Source organism: Triticum aestivum, chromosome 1A (genome assembly GCF_018294505.1).
Source record: "Triticum aestivum cultivar Chinese Spring chromosome 1A, IWGSC CS RefSeq v2.1, whole genome shotgun sequence".
NCBI lineage: Eukaryota > Viridiplantae > Streptophyta > Magnoliopsida > Poales > Poaceae > Triticum > Triticum aestivum.
The window spans coordinates 503,707,252-503,730,485 of NC_057794.1; positions in this window are offsets into that span (position 1 = coordinate 503,707,252).

Here is a 23,234-nt window from a genome sequence, read left to right on the forward strand (position 1 = left end):
CTCATATACTTATTGCAAAAATCTAGAAGTTATCAAAGCAAAGTATTACGCGCATGCTCCTAGGGGGATAGATTGGTAGGAAATGACCATCGCTCATCCCCGACCGCGACTCATAAGGAAGACAATCAATAAATAAATCATGCTCCGACTTCATCACATAACGGTTCACCATACGTGCATGCTACGGGAATCACAAACTTTAACACAAGTATTCTTTAAATTCGTAACTACTCAACTAGCATGACTTTAATATTATCACCTCCATATCTCAAAACAATTATCATGCTTCAATCTTTTCTTAGTATTCAACACACTCAAAAGAAAGTTTCACAAATCTTGAATACCAAACATATTATTATTAAGCAAATTACCATGCTATTAAGACTCTCAAAATGATTTAAGTGAAGCATGAGAGATCAATAGTTTCTTTAGAACAAATCCACCACCGTGCTCTAAAAGATCTAAGTGAAGCACATAGAGCAAAATTATTACGCTCAAAAGATATAAGTGAAGCACGTAGAGCAAAATTATAACGCTCAAAATATATAAGTGAAGCACATAGAACAAAACTACTTAGCTAAAAAGATATAAGTGAAGCACATAGAGTATTCTATCAAATTTTAATTCATGTATGGCTCCCTCAAAAGGTGTGTACAGCAAGGATGATTGTGGCATACTAAGACACAAAGACACAAATAATATAAGACGCTCCAAGCAAAACACATATCATGTTGGTGAATAAAAATATAGCTCCAAGTAAATTACCGATGGAAGTGAACGAAAGAGGGGATGCCTTCCGAGGCATCCCCAAGCTTTGACTTTTTGGAGTCCTTGGATTATCTTGGGGTTGCCATGAGCATCCCCAAGCTTAGGCTCTTACCACTCTTTCTTCCATAATCCATCACAAGAATTCACCCAAAACTTGAAAACTTCACAACACAAAACTTAAAGCAGATAACTCGTGAGCTCCGTTAGCGAAAGAAAACAAAAGACCACTTCAAGTTACTGTAATGAACTCATTATTTATTTATATTGGTGTTAAACCTACTGTATTACAACTTCTCTATAGATTATAAACTATTTTACTAACCATAGATTCATCAAAATAAGCAAACAACACACGAAAAACAGAATCTGTCAAAAACAGAACAGTCTGTAGTAATCTGTAGCTAGCGCAAGATCTGGAACCCCAAAAATTCTAAAATAAATTTCTGAACGTGAGGAATTTATCTATTAATCATATGAAAAAATAATTAACTAAATAGCACTCTCCAACTAAAAATGACAGCATTTGTGGTGAGCGCTAAAGTTTCTGTTTTTTACAGAAAGTTCAACAAGACTGTCCCCAAGTCTTCCCAACGGTTCTACTTGGCACAAACACTAATTAAACACAAAAAACACAACCAAAACACAGGATAAATAATTTATTTATTACTAAGAAGGAGCAAAAATCAAGGAATAAAAATAAAATTGGGTTGCCTCCCAACAAGCGCTATCGTTTAACGCCCCTAGCTAGGCATAAAAGCGAGGATAGATCTAGGTATTGCCATCTTTGGTAGGCAATCCATAAGTGGCTCTCATGATAGTTTCATATGGTAATTTTATTTTATTTTTGGAAAGTGTTCCATGCCCTTTTTTAATGGAAATTGAAATCTAATATTCCCTTCCTTCATATCAATAATCGCACCAACCGTTCTAAGGAAAGGTCTACCAAGAATAATAGGGCAAGAAGGATTGCAATCTATATCAAGAACAATGAAATCTACAGGCACATAATTCCTATTTGCAACAATAAGAACATCATTAATTCTTCCCATAGGTTTCTTAATAGTGGAATCCGCAAGATGCAAGTTTAGAGACCAATCATCAAAATTACAGAAATCTAGTAAATCACACAAAGTCTTGGGAATAGTGGAGACACTAGCACCCAAATCACACAAAGCATAAAACTCATGATCTTTAATTTTAATAGTTGGTTCCCACTCATAATAGAGTTTTCTAGGGATAGAAACTTTCAACTCAAGTTTTTCTTCATAAGATTGCATCAAGGCATCAACAATATGTTCGGTGAAGGCTTCATGTTGAATATAAGCATGTGGAGAATTTAGAACGATCATGCTTAGGAGGAATAGATCTAAATTTTAAAGAATCAATCTCAAGAGAAATTCTATCAACGTTTCTAGCCAAATCATCAACTTTAAGCAATTTCTCTTCAAGCAAAGCATTAAAATTCTTTTGTGAATTCATAAATTCTTTAACATTATTCTCAAATTCAGAGGGCATCTTATTATAATTTCCATAAGAGTTGTTGTAGGAATTCCCATAATTATTAGAAGGATTACTAGGATATGGCCTAGTATTAAAATTCCCTCTATAAGCCTTGTTACCAAAATTATTCCTACCAACAAAATTCACATCCATATATTCATTGTTATTTTCAATCAAAGTAGACAAAGGCATATCATTAGGATCAGAAGAAACACTCTTAGTAGCAAATAATTTCATAAGTTCATCCATCTTTCCACTCAACACATTAATTTCTTCTATCGCATGCACTTTTTTATTAGAAGATCTTTTAGTATGACATTGAAAATAATTAACCATAATATAATCTAGGATTTTAGTATCATCTCCTAAAGTGATTTCCCTAAAAGTGCCTCCTGTGGCCGAATCTAAAAGATTTCTAGAAGCAAAATTCAATCCAGCATAAAAAATTTGTAACATCATCCACAAATTCGAACCATGAGTAGGGCAATTACATATCATTAATTTCATTCTCTCCCAAGCTTGTGCAACTTGTTCATGATCAAGTTGTTTAAAGTTCATAATATCGTTTCTAATAGAGATGATCTTAGCGGGAGGAAAATACTTAGAGATAAAAGCATCTTTGCACTTGTTCCATGAATCAATACTATTTTTAGGCAAAGACGAAAACCAAGCTTTAGCACGATCTCTAAGCGAAAAAGGAAATAGCTTCAATTTAATGACATCATTATCGAAATATTTTTTCTTTTGCATATCACATAAATCAACGAAGCTATTCAGATGAGTAGTGGCATCTTCACTAGGAAGGCCGGCGAATTGATCTTTCATAACAAGATTCAACAAAGTAGTATTAATTTCACAAGATTTAGCATCAGTAAGAGGAGCAATCGGAGTGCTAAGGAAATCATTATTATTGGTATTGGTTAAGTCACACAATTTAGTATTATCTTGAGCCATCGCGACAAAGAAGCAATCTAACACATGAGCAAACAAAAAGCAAGCGGGCAAAATAGGCAAATAGAGAGGGAGGATAGAGAGAGAGGGCGAATAAAACAGAAAGGGTGAAGTGGGGGGAGAGGAAAACGAGAGGCAAATGGCAAATAATGTAATGCGAGAGATAGGGATTGTGATGGGTACTTGGTATGTTGACTTTTTCCATAGACTCCCCGGCAATGGCGCCAGAAATCCTTCTTGCTACGTCCTGAGCTTGCGTTGGTTTTCCCTGAAGAGGAAGGGATGATGCAGCAGAGTAGCGTAAGTATTTCCCTCAGTTTTTGAGAACCAAGGTATCAATCCAGTAGGAGGCCACGCTCAAGTCCCTCGTACCTGCACAAAACGATAGCTACTCGCAACCAACGCGATTAGGGGTTGTCAAGCCCTTCACGGTCACTTACGAGAGTGAGATTTGATAAATATAATATTTTTTTGGTATTTTCGATATAAAGATGCAAAGTAAAAAGTAAAGGCAAAGTAAAAATCAAAGCAAGATTAAAGTGATGGAGATTGATATGATGAGAATAGACCCGGGGGCCATAGGTTTCACTAGTGGCTTCTCTCAAGAGCATAAGTATTCTACGGTGGGTGAACAAATTACTGTTAAGCAATTGACAGAATTGAGCATAGTTATGAGAATATCTAGGCATGATCATGTATATAGGCATCACGTCCGTGACAAGTAGACTGAAACGATTCTGCATCTACTACTATTACTCCACTCATCGACCGCTATCCAACATGCATCTAGAGTATTAAGTTAAAAACAGAGTAACGCCTTAAGCAAGATGACATGATGTAGAGAGATAAATTCATGCAATATTAAATAAACCCCATCTTGTTATCCTCGATGGCAACGATGCAATACATGCCTTGCTGCCCCTTCTGTCACTGGGAAAGGACACCGCAAGATCGAACCCAAAGCTAAGCACTTCTCCCATGGCAAGAACTACCAATCTAGTTGGCCAAACCAAACGGATAATTCGAAGAGACTTGCAAAGATTACCAATCATACATAAAAGAATTCAGAGAAGATTCAAATATTATTCATAGATAGACTTGATCATAAACCCATAATTCATCGGTCTCAACAAACACACCGCAAAAAGAAGATTACATCGAATAGATCTCCACAAGAGAGGGGGAGAACTTTGTATTGAGATTCAAAGAGAGAGAATAAGACATCTAGCTACTAACTATGGAGTCGAAGGTCTGAGGTAAACTACTCACACTTCATCGGAGGGGCTAGGATGACGTAGAAGCCCTCCGTGATGACTGCCCTCTTCGGTGGAGCTCCGGAACAGGCCCCAAGATGGGATCTCATGGATACAGAAAGTTGCGACAGTGGAATTAGGTTTTTGGCTCCTCTTCTGACCGTTTGGGGGTACGTGTGTATATATAGGAGGAAGAAGTACGTCGGTGGAGCACCAAGGGGCCCACGAGGCAGGGGGCGCGCCCTAGGGGGGCGCCCCTCCCTCGGGACCTCCTCTTTGACTCCCTGGAGTAGGGTCCAAGTCTCCTGGATTACGTTTGGTGAGAAAATCACATTCCCGAAGGTTTTATTCCGTTTGGACTCCGTTTGATATTCTGTTTCTCCGAAACACTGAAATAGGCAAAAAACAACAATTCTGGGTTGGGCCTCCGGTTAATAGGTTAGTCCCAAAAATAATATAAAAGTGGAAAATAAAGCCCAATATAGTCCAAAACAGTAGATAATATAGCATGGAGCAATCAAAAATTATAGATACGTTGGAGACGTATCAGTAACCCAACCGCGCCATCAATTACGGCGCTTGGGGGATAAGCAAGTTTTGCCAGGCTGGTGGGGGCGCATAGTTTTGTTCGCCCTTATAAAGGGATAAGGTCTCACCTTTTTCTACCCACGCCTTCTTCCTCCTTGCTCATCCATTCTCGCGCACTCGAGCTCCAGCACCCAAGTCCAGATCCTTCTCCTCAACTCTCTCCAAACATGTCCGGAGCGGGAGGCAAGTGGATGGCCTCCTCCGTCATGGAGGGAAACATCAAAAAACTACATGGAGCCGGATACTTAGCCGCGGATATCGCGCACTGGCTGCCAGCCGCGGGGCAGATCGTCCCTACCCCGGAACCTCACGAAAGGTTGGTTTTCCTCCCCCACTTCGTCTGCGGACTGGGGTTTCCCCTCCATCCATTCGTCCGCGGCCTTATGTTCTATTATGGGCTGGACTTTCATGATCTGGCCCCGAATTTCATCCTCAACATCTCGGCATTCATCGTCATGTGCGAGGCCTTTCTCCGCAATCGGTCCCACTTTGGCCTATGGCTGAAGACCTTCAATATCAAGCCGAAGGTAGTAGGCAGACAACAAGCGGAATGCGGTGGAGCCATGGTGGGCAAAATGCCCAACGTTACATGCCTCGTGGGCTCCTTCGTGGTGACCATAAAGGGGTGGCAATCGGGGTGGTTCTACATCACCGAGCCGCGTGACACTAACTGGGTGGCGGCCCCCGAGTTTTGATCCAGAATCCCCACACGGCTCACTTCGTGGAAGGAGAACAGCCTGTCTTGGGGCTCATCGGTGGAGCTGGACGGACTCCAGAAGTGTATGCAGAACATGACAAGCAAGAAACTTAAGCTTGTCAACATAGTCCAGGTCATGCTCTTCCGCCGGATCCTCCCGTGTCAACAACGGGCTTTCAACTTATGGGAGTTCGACCCGGCCCAGCACCAGACTCTGCGCGAGCTCTTCGACACGATGCATAAGGATGTCTGGAAGGTGCTGTTCAAAGGCGCCGAGGTCCCCCCTTCTCTTACCAAGGACCATGGACTAAGCACGAAGCACCCTGCGAATCCGGTAAGCTTTGTACACCGGGTAGGGTATTTATTTCCCATAGCTTAACCATGTGCGGGGTCTGAGCTCCCATGCCTTTAACAGGACTGGGTGGAGACATCGAAGTAGTTTAACTATCCGGCCCCTCTGCCCGAAGACCCTGCAGAAGCTCTCCTGACGGAGATGCGGACTCTAGCTCCTTATGAGGTGCCGGAGAAGACCAAGAAGAAGGCCATGGCAACCCGAAAGAGTTCCCGGCGCCAGGTGGTATCGGACTCATCGTCCGATAACTCTGAGACGCACTCCTCCCGTAAAAACGAGGAGGAAATCAAGGTTCTCCCCCTCCAGCCGGGGGAGATAGGAAAAGGAAGGCCACCCCAACCGGGGAGGCCGAAGGGTCCAAGAAGGGAAGGACTCTCCTTCCGGACTGTTCCACCACCGCCGCCGACAGCGAAGATGAGTGGTTACTTACGGCCAAGCCACTGGCAAAGTCGTAAGTATTCGGATACCAGAGTAACTCATAGCATACTTTTATTGCACTGCTTTTCCTAATGCCGAATATGATCATGCAGTCCTTCCCGAGCCCGTATCAACGTATCCTCATCTGGCGGTTCCTTGGACTCGTCGGACATGAATAGTGATACACTTCCAACCGCCTCCTCTCCTTGTCCTACGGACAATGCCGACGTATTGTCTCAAGGGGCAGCGAGCCGGGGGGAGATAGTCTCGAAGGCGCCTCAAGGCGACCTTCCAGACTCCAGGAGCAAAGGGAGCAGGGGCTCCAATTTCGGCCCTCAGCCGAACACCGCGCCGGAACCTCCAGTGGTTCCGGACTCGGGCAGGCGGCCCCCTTCCAAGAGGGGCAAGCCGTCCGTGCCAGTGACCTCTGTCCATCCGGAGGCACCGGACGACCTGCTGGGAGCGCTTCGCGGCGCTTCCATCGACAAAGAGCACCGCACTATTATGAGTGCGGTGATCAAGAAGGTTCAGTCCGCCAAGAGCGGACTGACTGAAGCCTGTGCCAGCCTTCTAACAGGCTTTGAGGTAAGTATTTAAAATATGGGAAAAATATTACCGCATAGACAGTAGCCCCTGATGCTCTGTTTGGTGTTCACAAAGAAAAGCCATATAGAGGATCAAATAATATCTGCAGGAGTCTAATATAAGTATGTTTGTATGCGTATGCAGGCTTCGCTGCTGACCTCTGCCGCACTGACTGCGGAGGTCTCCGCACTGAAGCAGAACCTCGAGCGGTCCGAGAAAGAGCTCGGCCTTGCCAAGAGGCAGCTTGAGGAGAACAAAGGTAAGTAATACCTTGTCTATATAAAAAAGAAAATGTGGTTGCGAAATGACAGGATCATCATGAATGTGCCAGGGGCCACGACTGAAGTGGAGACCCTGAAGCAAGCGTTGTCCGGGGCCGAAAACAAAGTAGACAAGGAGCGCACCGAGCGGGAGAAACAAGAGGCACGGGTGGGTAAGGTGCAGCGAGAGCTCCAGGCTCTCGTGAAGAAACAAGAGACTTTGGAGCTTGACTCGAAGACGCGAGAGTCCGAGCTTGCTGCGGCCCTCGAGAGCACAAAGCATGCCAAGGCTGAAGCCCAAAAGGCCCTCCAAGAAATTGAGGCGATGAGGAAGATAGCGGCGGGTAAGGCATTCAATATGCAAAGCAAGCATGTGAAAGTAAATTACTTGTTACTTACCCGAGTCCGGAGCTCTCCAGGAGCCTTCGCAGATTTGCCCCGCAGCGTGTCGGATGTCGTGAAATATTACAAGGCCGAGGAGGGAAGCTCGACGGAGAAGTTGTTCTGGTCTCAGTATACTGGGACCGAACACCCGATGCCTATGAGCGACCAGCTGAAGCAACTGGTGAAGCTGCACAAGGCGTCCGAATAGGCCATGAGGGGCCTTATAGTCCGGATGTGGCCTGGCGACTCCCATCCCAACAGCTACTTCGGCCTGGTAAGGCGGCTTGTGCATGCCTGCCCCCGGCTGGAAGTCATCAAGCGATCCGTCTGCATCAAAGGTGCCTGCCGGGCTTTTGCCCATGCGAAGGTGCACTGGGCCAAGATGGACGCCGAGAAGCTGGTGAAGGAGGGGCCGCCGCAAGGCAAGGAGCATCGCCACCCCAAAATGTATTATGAGGGTGTCCTGAAGGGTGCCCGTCTTGTGGCAGACGAGTGTGCAAAGGATGTAATTTTTGTATGAACTTGCTCGTGTGATCCTGTATTATGAAAACTTGTTCATATGAGCTATGCAACGCTTGTTTGAATTTAAAATATTACCTTTTGTGCGGCTGTTTATTAAATCTGAGAGATGGCCAGTCGTCGGCTTCGCCCCCATGCCGTGTGTGCTGGGGTGTTTGGGATAAATCTGAGCACTCTTTTTCCCATTGTTGGGTCCTTCGAGGGAGGTGCTCACCACAATGAACAAGGCAATTGGACTATAATGATTTATCACTCTCACTTAGCCACAGAAGTCTACAATTTTAAATTTTGGCGAAGCACCTAGTATTCGGAAGGCTGAATTCGGGGCGCTATACACGCCTTAAGCCGGACAAAGCCGACCCCTCGCTCTAAGCGGCATAAGTCTTTAGGGACTCGAGAACTCTCGAACAGCGACCACCTCTCGCCTTATCATGACAGTCAGTTTTAGCTTTCTCTACTGAGGTGCTTGCCTAGATGAACCGGGGCACAATCACAGTAGTTTTCCCAGTGCTACCTTAGCCGATATAGCGGAACATAAGGTACCAAAACATGGGAGCCGGGCAAAACCAACTATTGACCAAGGACATGATTCAGAGCTGATGCATATAATGCTATAAGTTCGGGGTGCCGCACTGTTGAAAGTGTTCGGACTTCTCACGCCGTATTATGGGGTACGCTTAAGACCCTGGCATATTGGCCGTACCAAAGTGTACAGGTGCTGAATGTTGTGAATGAACATATATATATATATATATGTATATATATATAAGAATAGAGAATGCGGTAGTAGTCTAGTGCTATGCATTGTTTATTCAAAAAGGTGCGTTGAAGCAGAATGATACAAGTAGTGCGATAAGCAAAAAGTAGGACTATTTGACATGTCCCCTCCAAGGGCAGCCTGAGGAATGGTATTTAAAGCAAGTATTTCACTCGTTATTAGAGACCACCTGGGAGTTCCATGGTGCGACGTAGCTTTCTGCCTCCTTCTTTGTTGCATCATGTGCCCGGCAATTTTACTGCCGGATGGGGTTTCCAGAGATTAAAGTCCTGAAAGAGAGAAAAATAACAAAGCGGGAAGCCTGTAGTGCGGTTGAGTGGCGTCTTGGGGCGTGTCGTAGTCGTGCCCCCCTCCCCACCTGTGCCCATGGTATTTTCAATGCATAATTATGTACGCGTGGCATAGATTTCGCCGTTTGCCTGGGATTGGGGTGGGGGCCGCATTGCTATGCGAGCTCGGAACATGCCAGGCGGTCTTGTTGCCTATTACTCTGGGCACGCTTGAAGGTGCCTGGGTCTTTAATCGCCGAACTGGTGGATTGCCTTAAGAGGCTGCTTTGTGCTTCTGCTGCGAGGGCCGCAGTGTGCTCCTCCATGCGGAGAGAGCGCTCTGTGTTTCCATTGACTGTGATGAACCCCGAGGTCCTGGCATCTTGAGCTTGAGATATGAATAGTGCGGTACCGCGTTGAATCTCGCAAATGCGATTCGCCCAAGCAATGCATGATAGCCGCTGCGGAACGAGACTATATCAAAGATTAACTCCTCGCTTCGGAAGTTATGCGGGGATCCGAAGACCACTTCCAGTGTGACTGAGCCTGTGCAATGGGCCTCTACACCTGGTATGACACCTTTGAAGGTCGTTTTTGTGGGTTTGATCCTTGAGGGGTCTATACCCATTTTGCGCACTGTGTCCTGATAAAGAAGGTTAAGGCTGTTGCCGCCGTCCATAAGGACTCGAGTGAGGTGAAATTCGTCGATGATTGGGTCTAGGACCAGTGCGGGGAATCCTCCATGACGGATACTAGTGGGATGGTCCCTGCGATCGAAGGTGAACGGACAGGAGGACCATGAGTTGAACTTTGGGGTGACTGGCTCCAACGCATATACATCCCTTAACGGACGCTTCCGCTCCCTCTTGGGGATGTGGGTTGCGTATATCATGTTCACCGTCCGCACTTGTGGGGGGAACCTCTTCTGCCCTCCGGTGTTCGGCTGCCGGGGCTCCTCCTCGTCATTGCTATGTAGCCCCTTATCTTTGTTTTCGGCGTTTAACTTGCCGGCCTGCTTGAACACCCAACATTCCCTATTGGTGTGGTTGGCTGGCTTTTCGGGGGTGCCATGTATTTGCCACGAGCGATCGAGTATACGGTCCAAACTGGACGGGCCCGAAGTGCTTCTTTTGAATGTCTTTTTCCACTAACCGGGTTTAGAGCCTCTGGATCCAGCATTGACTGCCGTATCCTCGGTATTGTCGCTATTGACGCGGCGCTTATGTTTGTTGTGACGTGACCTGCCATTGCTATCCTTGGTATCTGAAGTATCGTGGTTCTTTGATATGTTATTGCTGCAAGCCAGCCAGCTGTCTTCTCCCGCGCAAAAGCGGGTCATCAGTGTCGTGAGGGCTGCCATAGATTTCGGCTTTTCCTGGCCAAGGTGCCGGGCGAGCCAGTCGTCCCGGATGTTGTGCTTAAAAGCTGCTAGGGCCTCTGCATTCGGACAGTCGACGATTTGATTTTTCTTTGTTAGGAACCGTGTCCAGAATTGCCTGGCCGATTCCTCTGGCTGTTGAATTATGTGGCTCAAGTCATCGGCATCTGGTGGTCGCACATAAGTGCCCTGGAAGTTGTCGAGGAATGCGGCTTCCAGATCTTCCAAACAGCCAATGGATTCTTGTCAGGACCCCGATTCGAAGTCACATTGATCTAGCCGGTAACACCTCATATCGCTTTGCGGCCTCACGCATGGTATTCCCACGGGTGTCACCTTACCATGGCCAGGGACCATTTGCGACTTTTGGCTCACGTATATGATAGTGTCGCTAGCATCCATATGCAAAGAACCTGGGCCGACATGGCTAGTCATGAACCCAAAGCGGCACTAACCTACGGGGACAGGCATACATGAATCACATCGAGCATGTCGGTCAGCAGCGTGTGAATCCGGGCTGTAGCACTGGGCTAACAGGACTCCTGGAACCCAGGCTGTAGCAGACTAGGCAGGACTCCGGATATCACCGCGTGACATTTCCCCGAAGGGACAGACACAGGAACGAAGTGAAACACATGCCGGCCAGTCAACTGTCCTGAGCAGTAGTGCTGGGCTAGCAGGACTCCGGTGAACCGGGCTGTAGCGGACTACTATGGCTCATGGAAGCACTAGACTACATTTCCCCATAAGAGAGGCTGCCAAGGATAAACAACTAGATTGTTGGATCCCACACATACCAAGCATTTCAATCATACACACAATATGCTCGATATGTGTAAATACAACATGGCATCACAACAAAACTCTACAACTCAAAGTACTTTATTTAAAGGCTTTGGAGAACCATACATAACATGTTCATACAGGTAGGGGTCACATGACCCGACACTCAAGGCGTACAAGCATACAAGCACATGCGGAAGCAAACTTGTCTAAGTACAGACACTAGAAATAAAGAAGGCTTGATGAAGCCTGTCTATCTACATAGGGCCCTCCATCGCCAGAATCACCACCTGGGTGGCAAGTTACTCATCGACGTCGAGGTCTACGTAAAACCCGTCGGAGGGGGCGGTATTGTCGTCTGAAAACAGTAATTAAAGCAACATGAGTACAAAGGTACTCAGCAATACTTACAATAGATCCTACTATACATGCTCATTCTCAAGAAGGTGGTGGAGTTATTGCAGCAAGCCAGCTTTGACTCTTGGCTAAGCTATCCTACGAGACACCACCTGTAAAATAGTTTTCACACACGAGTCCACTAAGCACCAACACAATACTCCACCGTGGATCCTCCCTCGTCATCCTACGAGAGGGCCATCACACTTATCTTGAGTCTTTTAGAAGTAACCATTAACTTGTCTATGAACTGTATAGGTAACCAAGTAGTCCGTTACTACGGACGCGACTATTCAAATAGATGATGTTAACCCCGCAGGGGTGTACTTCTTCACACACGCTCTCACGACTTACCGTCGTTTACACGACATGTACTCGGCAACCTTCAAGCGGAAGCCCAATGAGGGTGTCGGCCACGGCCTACCTAAACACTCAAGTCTCTAGTCCAGGTTTATCGCCTATCCAGGTTCCATCTGCAGGGAGTCCGGCCGAGGTTTCCACATACGGCCCCGAACGATGTGTACAGGGTTCCCGAGACACCAAACGGGTGACTCGGTACACCGTGCCATAGTGTATCTACTGCATCATAGCCCACCCCTAGGGTCAGTGCTATGCACGGCCGCCAACACATAACCTATAAACACCAGAAACTAGTTTCAACTCTTGGACAGAGAACTAGGGTGGTTAAGAAGCCGAGAGTGTCCATTGGTTTCGGGACAAATGTATGGTAGTAACTGATTCTTGAATCACACATACAGATCTCAGTTCTTATGGACAGCCTCAATGAAACAACCCATCATGTACTCCTACATGGCCTCTCATCGATACCTCTACCAAATCATGTTCAACAGATCCATCACATTACGGACGTATTCATATCACTGAAGCCCATCACCCAGATGAACCAGACCTGACACAACTCTAAGCATAGCAGGCATAGCAAGGTAGGAAACACATACATGGCTCAGTCAACTCCTACACATGCTAGTGGGTTTCATCTAGTTACTTTGGCAATGACAGGTCATGTAGAGGATAAGGGTTCAACTACCGCAGCACACAACAGTTTGAAACGTTGTTGTCTTAAATGCAGTAAGTGAGAGCAGGAGCGAGAACATGGGATTGTATCGATATGATCAATGGGGCTGCTTGCCTGATGGAGTAGTAGTAGGGTATTGCCCTTCAGTTGGATACTCGAGAATATCCTCGGAGGCAGAACCTACCACGAAAGACATCACAGAACAACAATCATCACATGGCGATATGCAACAATATGATGCATGCTATGACATGGCAATATGAGGTGTCCTGGCTAATGCATTGTGAAACAAGTTGGTTTGAGTCCATTTGAATCAAAGGTTCAAATGGAAGCTTATGTTATTAAGTCATATAAGTGCATTTGCTTGTCTCACCTAACCAGCAAGGTTAAAGTGTCTTGTCATGCATGAAACCATTATAGATGGAAAGATTGAATTTTTCTGATCAAATTTCATATATAACTCTTTGCATTTGGAGTTATAGATTAAAAGTTATGAATTTTTGAAGTTTGTAGTATTTTCTAGAATTTCCTGTATAAGAATAATTCCAGTAATTGAATTAATGCGTCAGCATTGCGTCAGGGTGACATCGGCGGTCAACGGAGCCGGTCCAGGTCAAACCTGACCAGTGGGACCCGCGTGTCAGTAGCTATTTAAACTAACTAAATTTAGTTAGTGCTAATCTAAGTTAATTAGCAGAGCGGCCCCACTTGTGATAGATGTCAGATTTCGGGTTCCGGCAGACCCTTGAGGTTCGAACACTGGGGTGCGCGTGGATATTTCGCCTCCTACCTACCTGCACCCCTCCGGCTCGCTAAGATCTAAGCTATGGAAAGAACAGCACAAGAGACACAGGGTTTATACTGGTTCGGGCCACCGCTGTGGTGTAATACCCTACTCCAGTGTGTGGTGTGGTGGATTGCCTCTTGGGCTGATGATGATGAGCAATACAAGGAAGAACAGCCTCGCGAGGGTCTTTTCTTGACTGGGGGGATGAACTGCTAGGAGGAGTTCAGTCACCCTTCTCTCTCTCTCTCTCTCTCTCTCTCTCTCTCTCTCTCGATTCTCTCTCTGATTTCGATCTCCAACCGATCGATCGAACCCCCTACCCTGTGGGTGGCTGGTCCTATTTATAGGCAAAGACCCTGGGCCTCTTCCCAAATATTGAGCGGGAAGGGCGCCAACAATTGGCCATTTTGAAGGGGAACATCTGGTACACTTATCCTGACTAAAGCTGGTCCTCGCCTGCCAAAGACTCTGGTGGTGACGATGGCTTGGGCTCCACAATGACTTCCTCCCTGCCGTTGGACTGGTCTTGGTCTCGTTGCACCAAAACGGGTGCCTTTGCTTGATGCTCTCGCCTGCGCTTGCTCCCTTTGCACCAAAGAGGAAAGGAGGACACTGCGCGGCTGGCGCCCGCCTGGCGCCTTTGGTCGTCATGGCTTGTGTCACGGGCACCTCGTGAGGTACCCCACCTTGATCTCTCCGCCTCCTCGCGAGCCAGCCTGATGAGGCCGTGGCTAATGAAGCTCCGTGTCGTCCACCCCGCGAGGCTTGGCCCCTCGCGAGGGTCTTGGGTCTGTGTTGATGAAGATGGGCCGTGCTGGGCCCCCCTTTGTGCCACGCCGCAGGCCGCAGGCAGGCAAGTCTGGGGACCCCCGTTCCCAGAACGCCGATAGTAGCCCCCGGGCCCAAGGCGCGCCCGGGCTTGGGCGTGCAAGGAGGCAAAAGGGCAAGAGCGAAGCGCCGCGGGCCCTAACAGCCTGCGGTCTTGGGCGCCGCGTGGCGGTTGATTGGACGTGGGCGTCTCCACTTCCCCATGGCGCATCGGCAACTGCACGGATTGGACAAGTCCCTGCATGCAAAGCGGGTCATGATTACCTGCGATCATGGGGCCGACAGTTGGCCCTCGCCGGCTATAAGTACAGATCAGCGCGCGCCCTTCCGGTTCATCCCCCCTTGCTTCTCCTTCTTCTTCATGGCCCCGTCGAGGAGGTTCTCGGCCACAGAGAAGGGGAAGGCTCGCCAGGTTGAGCCTGCCTCTCCCCCGCCCAAGAGCGGCCGAGGGCGCCCTCGCAAACATCCTGTGGCCACCACGGCAGCTCCCCGTGGCCGTGGAGACGATTTCCAGCATGGTGACGGGTGCACTGCTATGGCCGGGGGCGTGCTTCGGTCGCGCGTCCCCCTACGCCGCGCTTTCGCGCTGCAGAGGTGCTGCCAGAGTTCGTTGTGTGGTCGACGGAGCCGACTAGCACCCGGCTTCCACTTCCTCGCTTCCTCCTTGGCGAGCTCCCGGCCAGCGCCCCGGGCGGCCTCTGGCTCCAGGCTGACGGCTGCTGCAGCCGGGCCTCATGGGCTTCACTGGACGTCTCCGCAGCCGGGAGCCTGGCCTTGGCCCGCGGTTGGCAGACGTTTGCCCGGGCGCGTGGCCTAAGCCGTCGGTGCACCCTGCACTTCAAGTTTGATGGTGATGCCACCCTCTACGTGAGGATGTTTGGGGAAGATGGTCGCCGCACAGGGTGCTGCCCCGAGGACGACGACCGTGGCCGGGAACCCAGCTCCGGCGATGATGGAGAGGGCAGCGCTCACGTGACTAGCGGCGCTCAGGGTTCCCCAAGCTTCTCCGGTTCTTCTTCAGGCGGCGACCCTTCTAGCGGTGGCCGCGGTCAGCCTCCACGCCGTAGTATCTGCTTGGGAGGTGGTAGCGTGTCTGCCCGCCGTCGCACCTCGGTGAAGCGCGAGAGGGAGTCTGCCTAAGCCCCAGAGGCAGCTCGAGTCTTCCCTGCAGGCCAGTGTGAGGCGAGCTATGCCTGATTTGTTCTTTCTTTTTCGTTTTCCTACATAAAAAGACAGTAGCGTGAAGCCCCGCGGGGGCATGTTTGGGTTATTGCTGTTAATCATCGCTTTGCTTCCGTTATCGTGCATTCCGGCTACATGCCCGCACGTGCATAGTTCCCGGCCCCAGCCATGGGGGGCGACCGACCCTAGCCTTGTGTTCGTGTCGCGGTGCCCGGGGGGCACGGACTGGAGGGGTGCTCCTGTAATGGACCCAGGTCGCGAAACCTTTGAACGACTAGGACAGGAACACTCGCGAGGGTGCTTGGCTGCCCCCCCCCTCGCGAGGCCTTGCATATGAGAAATCAAGGCAGGAGAGTGAAAAGTCGAAGAACCACAAGCCAAAGACGGCAACAGCTTCAATAAAACTTCGAATGAGAATGAACAAGCCAACCGCGGAAAGCAAATGAAAAAGCCGCGCCCGGCACCTAATCTAGTCTTCGACGTCTTCTCACCAGCGCGGAGCTAAGTGCTGCCACTGGGCGTGGGAGGGAGCCCCAGGTCCTGAGGCCGGCGCTCCTGATCAGACTCCGGGGCGTGTACAGCCCCAACTCATTATTACATGAGAGTGTCATGGGCGGCAAGCTTCACACGCGTTGGCCTTCTTCACAGGCTCCGGGCCTTTTTCCAAAACGCGACAGCTTCACAGGCATTCGCCTTCTTCACAGGCTCTGGGCCTTTTCCAAAACGCGACAGCTTCACAGGCATTCGCCTTCTTCACAGGCTCTAGGCCTTTTCCAAAACGCGACAGCTTCATAGGCATTCTCCTTCTTCACAGGCTCTGGGCCTTTTCCAAAACGCGACAGCTTCATAGGCATTCGCCTTCTTTACAGGCTCTGGGCCTTTTCCAAAATGCGATAGCTTCACAGACATTCGCCTTCTTCACAGGCTCTGGGCCTTTTCCAAAATGCGACAGCTTCACAGGCATTCGCCTTCTTCACAGGCTCTGGGACTTCTTAGGGGTAGAACCTCCGGAGGTGCTGGATGTTCCATGCGTTCTGGACCGGCAACCCCTCCTGAGTCTCCAAGCATGCGGAGCCGGGCCTGGAAACATGAACAACCTTGAACAGGCCCTCCCACATGGGAGAGAGCTTGTGCAGTCCCTCCCTAGAGAGAACCCGCCTGAGCACGAGGTCTCCTACCTCGAGAGTTCTGGGGCGGATGTTGCGGCAGTGATATCGTCGCAGTGCTTGTTGGTACCTCTTCGCTTGCAGCGCGGCTTCTCGGCGACGTTCCTCCCTCAGCACGAGGTCCATCCCCCGCATGGTGTCCTGCTGCACCTCGTCGAACGCCAGGACCCACGTGGAGCGACATCTGACCTCGTGAGGGAGGACCGCTTTGGCTCCGTAGACCAGGAAGAACAGGGTCTCTCCAGTCGGCTTGGTCGCGGTTGTGCGGATGGACCACAACACAGACTGAAGCTTGTCGTACCAACCTCTGCCGCAGGCCTCCAGCTTCTTCTTGAACGTCCTGGTCTTGAGGCCCCTTAGGACCTCTGCGTTGGATCGCTCGGCCTGGCCGTTGCTTCGGGGGTGCGCCACCGAAGCGTAGCATATCTGCATTCCAAGGTTAGCACAGTATGTTTTGAAGAGGTTACTGGTGAACTGCGAACCGTTGTCCGTGATGATGCGGTTCGGCACCCCGAACCGGCTCACGATGCCTCTGATGAACTTGACCGCAGAACCCGCGGGGATTGTGCAGACGGCGTCTACTTTAGCCCACTTGGTGAACTTGTCCACGGCGACGTAGAGGTAGCGGTAGCCCCCTGGCGCCCGAGGAAACAGGCCCAGGATGTCCAGCCCCCAGACTGCGAATGGGCACGAAAGGGGTATAGTCTGCAGGCCTCCTGCCGGCTGATGGATCTGCTTGGCATGGAACTGGCAGGCCTCACAAGCTTTCACTAGTTCGATGGCGTCATTGAGTGCGGTGGGCCAATAAAACCCACTGTGGAACGCCTTGCCGACGAGGGTCCGTGATGATGAATGATGTCCATAGTCTCCGCCGTGTATATCTTCTAGCAGCTCCTTTCTTTGTTCCCTGGAGATGCAGCACAGGGATACATCGTTTGGTCACTTCGGGTAGAGCTCTCCATCCTTGATGCAGTATGCCGTGGCCTGCCATGCCACACGCTCCGCTTCCTCCTCCTTCTCCGGCAGGGTCCCTTGTGTTAAGTAACTCCGGAGCTCCGTGATCCAGCGCCCCTCCTGACGTTCCATTGTCAGGAGCAGGCGTGCTCCTGAGGCCGGGCCACAGGCCGGAGCTCCTGAGGCAGGTGGCTGGGGGAGCTCCTCCCGAGGCTGAGCCGTGTTTGACAATGACGGCAGGGCTGAGGGCTTGAAGAGCCGCTCCTCGAAAATGCCAGGCTCCTGAGGTAACCGCCTGGATGCCCGTTTGGCGATGTCGTCGCCCTCCAGATTGGTGCCACGGGGCACGTGCTGCAACTCCAACCCCCAGAACTGCTTCTCAATTCTGCGGACCTCCGCAAGGTAGGCTTCCATGTGCTCATCTTTCGGCTCATACATCTTGTTGGAGAAATTGACAAGGAGCAGTGAATCGCCCTTGATGGTGAGGCGTTTCACCCCCAGGGCAGCTGCGGCCTTCAAGCCCGCTATTAAACCTTCATACTCCTCTATGTTGTTGGAGACCTTTTCACCTTGATGGAAACAGAGCTGCACAACATAGTAGAGCTTGTCCTGAGTGGGTGATATAAGCACCACCCCAGCCCTAGCGCCGTGCCTGGAGAACGCCCCATCGAAGTACATGACCCAGCCTTCTGGCGCCTCGCTTCCTGGGGAGAGGGACCGATCCTCGTCGGCCTTGAGGCCTGGTGCCTCCGTCCATTCTGCCACAAAATCCGCCAATGCTGCTCCCTTGGTGACTCTGGTCGTGCTGAATTCGAGCTGAAACGCTTGCAGTTCTATGTTCCACTTAGCGACCCTTCCAGATGAGTTAGGGCTCCTGAGCACTCTCTCCAGGGGGTATGACGAGACGACCTTGATGGGCTGACCCTGAAAATAGTGCCGCAGCTTGTGCGAGGCCACCAGTAGCGCGAGGAGGAGTTTCTGAGACATGGGGTACCGTGCCCTCGCGTCCCGCAACACTGTGCTGACGAAGTATACTGGGTGCTCAACGAGGTTGGGTGCGTCAGTGCTGGTGGCTCCCTTCGGAGACCATGGCGCCTCCTGAGGCGATGAGGCCTCCTGAGGCTGGCCATCTAGGAGAGGGGCCTCTTTCGCCTCCGGTGCACTCCTCTGCGGTGGCTGATCCTCCTCAGCCGCGATGGCGGTTTCTGTGGGCCTTCCTTGTTCCTATTTTGCCTTGTCCCGGGCTGCTGCTGTGGTTTTGATTCGACGCTCCTCTCTAACCGCCACCAGGGCTGCGCTGGCGGAGTAGGGAGTGGCGGCGAGGTAAAGCACCAGGGGCTCTTGAGGGCGCGGAGCCACCATGACCGGTGGGATGGTCAGGTATCTCTTGAGATCCTGGAACGCCTTGTCGGCCTCTTCAGTCCACTCAAAGGGCCCCTTTTTCTTCATTAGCTGGAAGAAAGGCAGCGCTCGCTCCCCCAACTTGGAGATGAAGCGCCCTAGCGCGGTCACGCGCCCAGTGAGCTTCTGCATTTCTCTGAGGGTCTTTGGCGGGCTCATGTCCTCCACCGCCTTGACCTTTTCCGGGTTAGCCTCGATGCCTCAGTGGGACACGAGGAAACCCAAGAGCTTGCCCGAGGGGACTCCGAACACACACTTCTCTGGGTTGAGCCGCAGGTTCACTGCGTTGAGGCTCGCGAAGGTTTCCTCCAGGTCTTGTATCAGGGTCCTGGCCTCCCGAGACTTTACCACGATGTCATCGACGTAAGCTTCAACATTCTTCCCGAGCTGCGGGCCCAAGGTGATGTGCATCAGCCGCTGAAAGGTCGCCCCTGCGTTATGCAGCCCGAATGGCATGCATGTGTAGCAATACACCCCACACGGGGTTAGGAAGGCTGTCTTTTCGACGTCTTCTACCGCCATCTTGATCTGGTGATACCCAGAGAAGGCATCCAAGAAGCATAGCAGGTCGCATTCCGCGGTGGAATCGACGATCTGGTCGATGCGGGGGAGCGGGAACGGGTCTTGCGGGCATGCCTTGTTGAGGTTGGTGAAGTCGACACACATGCGCTCCTTCCCTCCCTTCTTTGGCACAACGACAGGTTTGGCCAACCAATCCGGGTATCGGACCTCGCGAATGACCCCAGCGGCTTCTAGTTTGCGGGTCTCTTGGACGATGAAGGCCTGCTTTTCTGTGGACTGCCACCTTGCCTTCTGCTTCATAGGGCGCACGTTGGGGCACGCGTTGAGGTGATGCTCGATTACACTCCTAGGGATCCCTGCCAAATGATCAGGCTCCCAAGCGAATACCTTCTTATTTGCGTGCAGGAACCCGACTAGGGCCTCCTCCTGCTCGGGTTCGAGGTTGGCGCCTATGGTGAAAGTGGTGTTGGTGGACCCGTCCTCATCGACGGGTATTTTCTTGGTTTCCACCTTGTCTTGGGTGAACAACTGTTTCTTCTTAGCGGGTGCAGCCCCCTTGGGTTCGGGGGTCTCCGAGTCGGCGGGCTGCGCCGACGCCGCCGTCTTGAAGGCAAGCTTGAGCACCCGCAACGCGTCTCTGGTGTCCCCGTGCACGGTGAGGACACCGCTGCTCCCGGGCATCTTCATGAGGTTGTACGCCGGGTACGTCGCGGCCATGAACTGGGCCAGCGTTGGATAGCCGAGGATGGCGTTGTAGGGGAGGCCGATGGGGGCGATGTCGAAGTCGACCAGCTCCATGCGGAAGTTGTTGTAGGTGCCGAAGGTTACTGGGAGCCGGATATGTCCCAAGGAGCTGGATGATCCGCCCCCAACGCCTGAGAAGGGCCGGCTGGGTTGTAGCCATTCCAGGGGTATGCAGAGGAGGTTGAAGGCCTCGACCGAGAGCACGCTGAGGCCCGCACCACCATCGATGAGTTCTGGTGATGGCCACCTGGCAGATGGTGGGGGTGCTCAGCATAGGGAGCGCACCCGAGCAGGCCGAGTTGGAGGGGTGGTCCTCCGAGCTGAAGGTCAGGCCGGCCTTGGGCGCCGCCCGGTCCGGGAGAGCCCCCTGCCGCGTGGAAGCGGCGCTGACCCGACGGATGAACGGCTTGACGTGGTGACTTGTAGGCGGCGCCTGCGAGCCGCCCAGGAGGGCCGCAACGACCGGGGTGTTAGTGTAGCGTGGTGGGCGGGGAAGAGGCTGGGGGGCTCTTCCCAAGAGGCCACAGAGGCTGCCGGCAGGTGGAGCAGCCATGCGCGCGGAGCGCCGGTGAGGGCCATGGGGAGCCAGTTGGCCATGACCCTATCGTCATCTCCAGCTTCGAGGATGGCCTCCTCGTACGCCAGCAAGAAGGCCAGCGGTTCAGTCGCACCGCTGTAGTGCGGCGGCGTCGTTGGCTTGAACTTGTCCGGCCACCGTACCCGTTGCAGGGCTGGGGCCAGGGCTCGGAGCCCCCTGGCCCCTGTGCTGGCGCCGGCGGCCGGAGCGGGTGACGCGCTACTCATCGCGAGGCAGTTCATGGCGGTGGCGGAAGGGAAAACTCCGGTGCACCCCTACCTGGTGTGCCAAATGTCAGATTTCGGGTTCCGGCAGACCCTTGAGGTTCGAACACTGGGGTGCGCACGGAGATTTCGCCTCCTACCTACCTGCACCCCTCCGCCTCGCTAAGATCTAAGCTATCGAAAGAACAGCACAGGAGACATAGGGTTTATACTTGTTTGGGCCACCGTTGTGGTGTAATACCCTACTCCAGTGTGTGGTGTGGTGGATTGCCTCTTGGGCTGATGATGATGAGCAATACAAGGAAGAACAGCCTCGCGAGGGTCTGTTCTTGACTGGGGGGGATGAACTGCTAGGAGGAGTTCAGTCACCCTTCTCTCTATCTCTCTCGAGATTCTCTCTCTGATTTCGATCTCCAACCAATCGATCGAACCCCCCTACCCTGTGGGTGGCTGGTCCTAGTTATAGGCAAAGGCCCTGGGCCTCTTCCCAAATATTGAGCGGGAAGGGCGCCAACAATTGGCCATTTTGAAGGGGAACATCTGGTACACTTATCCTGACTAAAGCTGGTCCTCGCCTGCCAAAGACTCTGGTGGTGACGATGGCTTGGGCTCCACAATGACGTCCTCCCTGCCATTGGACTGGTCTTGGTCTCGTTGCACCAAAATGGGTGCCTTCGCTTGATGCTCTCGCCTGCGCTTGCTCCCTTTGCACCAAAGAGGAAAGGAGGACACTGCGCGGCTGGCGCCCGCCTGGCGCCTTTGGTCGTCATGGCTTGCGTCACGGGCACCTCGTGAGGTACCCAACCTTGATCTCTCCGCCTCCTCACGAGCCAGCCTGATGAGGCCGTGCCTGAGGAAGCTCCATGTCGTCCGCCCCGCGAGGCTTGGCCCCTCGCGAGGGTCTTGGGTCTGTGTTGATGAAGATGGGCCGTGCTGGGCCCCCCTTTGTGCCATGCCGCATGCCACAGGCAGGCAAGTCTGGGGACCCCCGTTCCCAGAACACCGACAATAGACTCAGGAGGGAGTCAACCTGGGTCCACACGGGGTCAACCAGGGTCAAACTCGCCGGTGTTTAGCCGCCGACGAGGCTAGATGCGGCGGGGCAGTGCGGGTTTCGTGCTCCGGCGACCAAATGGACGTCGGAGAGCATCTACGCGTAGCTGGTAGCAAGCAACATCATTTGGTGGCAGTGGTGGAGCTCGGGGTGGCCGGAAACATCGCCGGCGACGAGCTGTGCGGATGCCGTAGCTCGGGTAAGGACGAACCCAAGGCTACGGAGCACGGCGAGGCACGTGGAGTGGTGCTACGGGTTCCTGCGAGTGCGGTGAGTGTGTTAGATGCGGTGGTGTGGCCGGAGGGTGGCCGGAGTCACGTCGGCGACGAGCACAGGCGGCGGCGGGTGCGGGTGAGCTTAGTGCGAGCATATGATGCAAGCGAGAGGTAACAGAGAGGGAGAGGATGGAGAAGGGCTCACGGCGATCGCAGCAGGCGTCGAAGCGGGCTCGGGGAAGGCCGGAGCTGAGCGGGGCGGCGATGGCGATCTCGGCGGCCGGAGTTGGGGAAGACGAAGTCAGCGGCGACTCTAGAGCGGGCGAGCGCTCGGGGCTCGGCCTGCTCGACGTGGACGACGACGGTGAAGCTGTCGGACTTGGCAGCGCGACACGGGGACGACGGCGGACGCGTGTTTCACGGTGGCGCGGGCGCGGCAGCTTCGGCCATGGTGCGGGAGCGAGGGAGAGGAGCTGGGGAGGAAGGGGTGTGTCTACGAGCTCGGGGGAGGAATGGGTGATCCACCCAGGCCAGCAGAACGGCGAGGGGATGAAGCAGGGCGGCAGGCAGCTGCGTGGCGCGCGCTGGTGCCGGCGTCGAGCACCTGCCTGCCTGCCTGGCCGAGTCAAGCAGCTCGCTGTACGGTTGCTAGGCTGGGCCGACTAG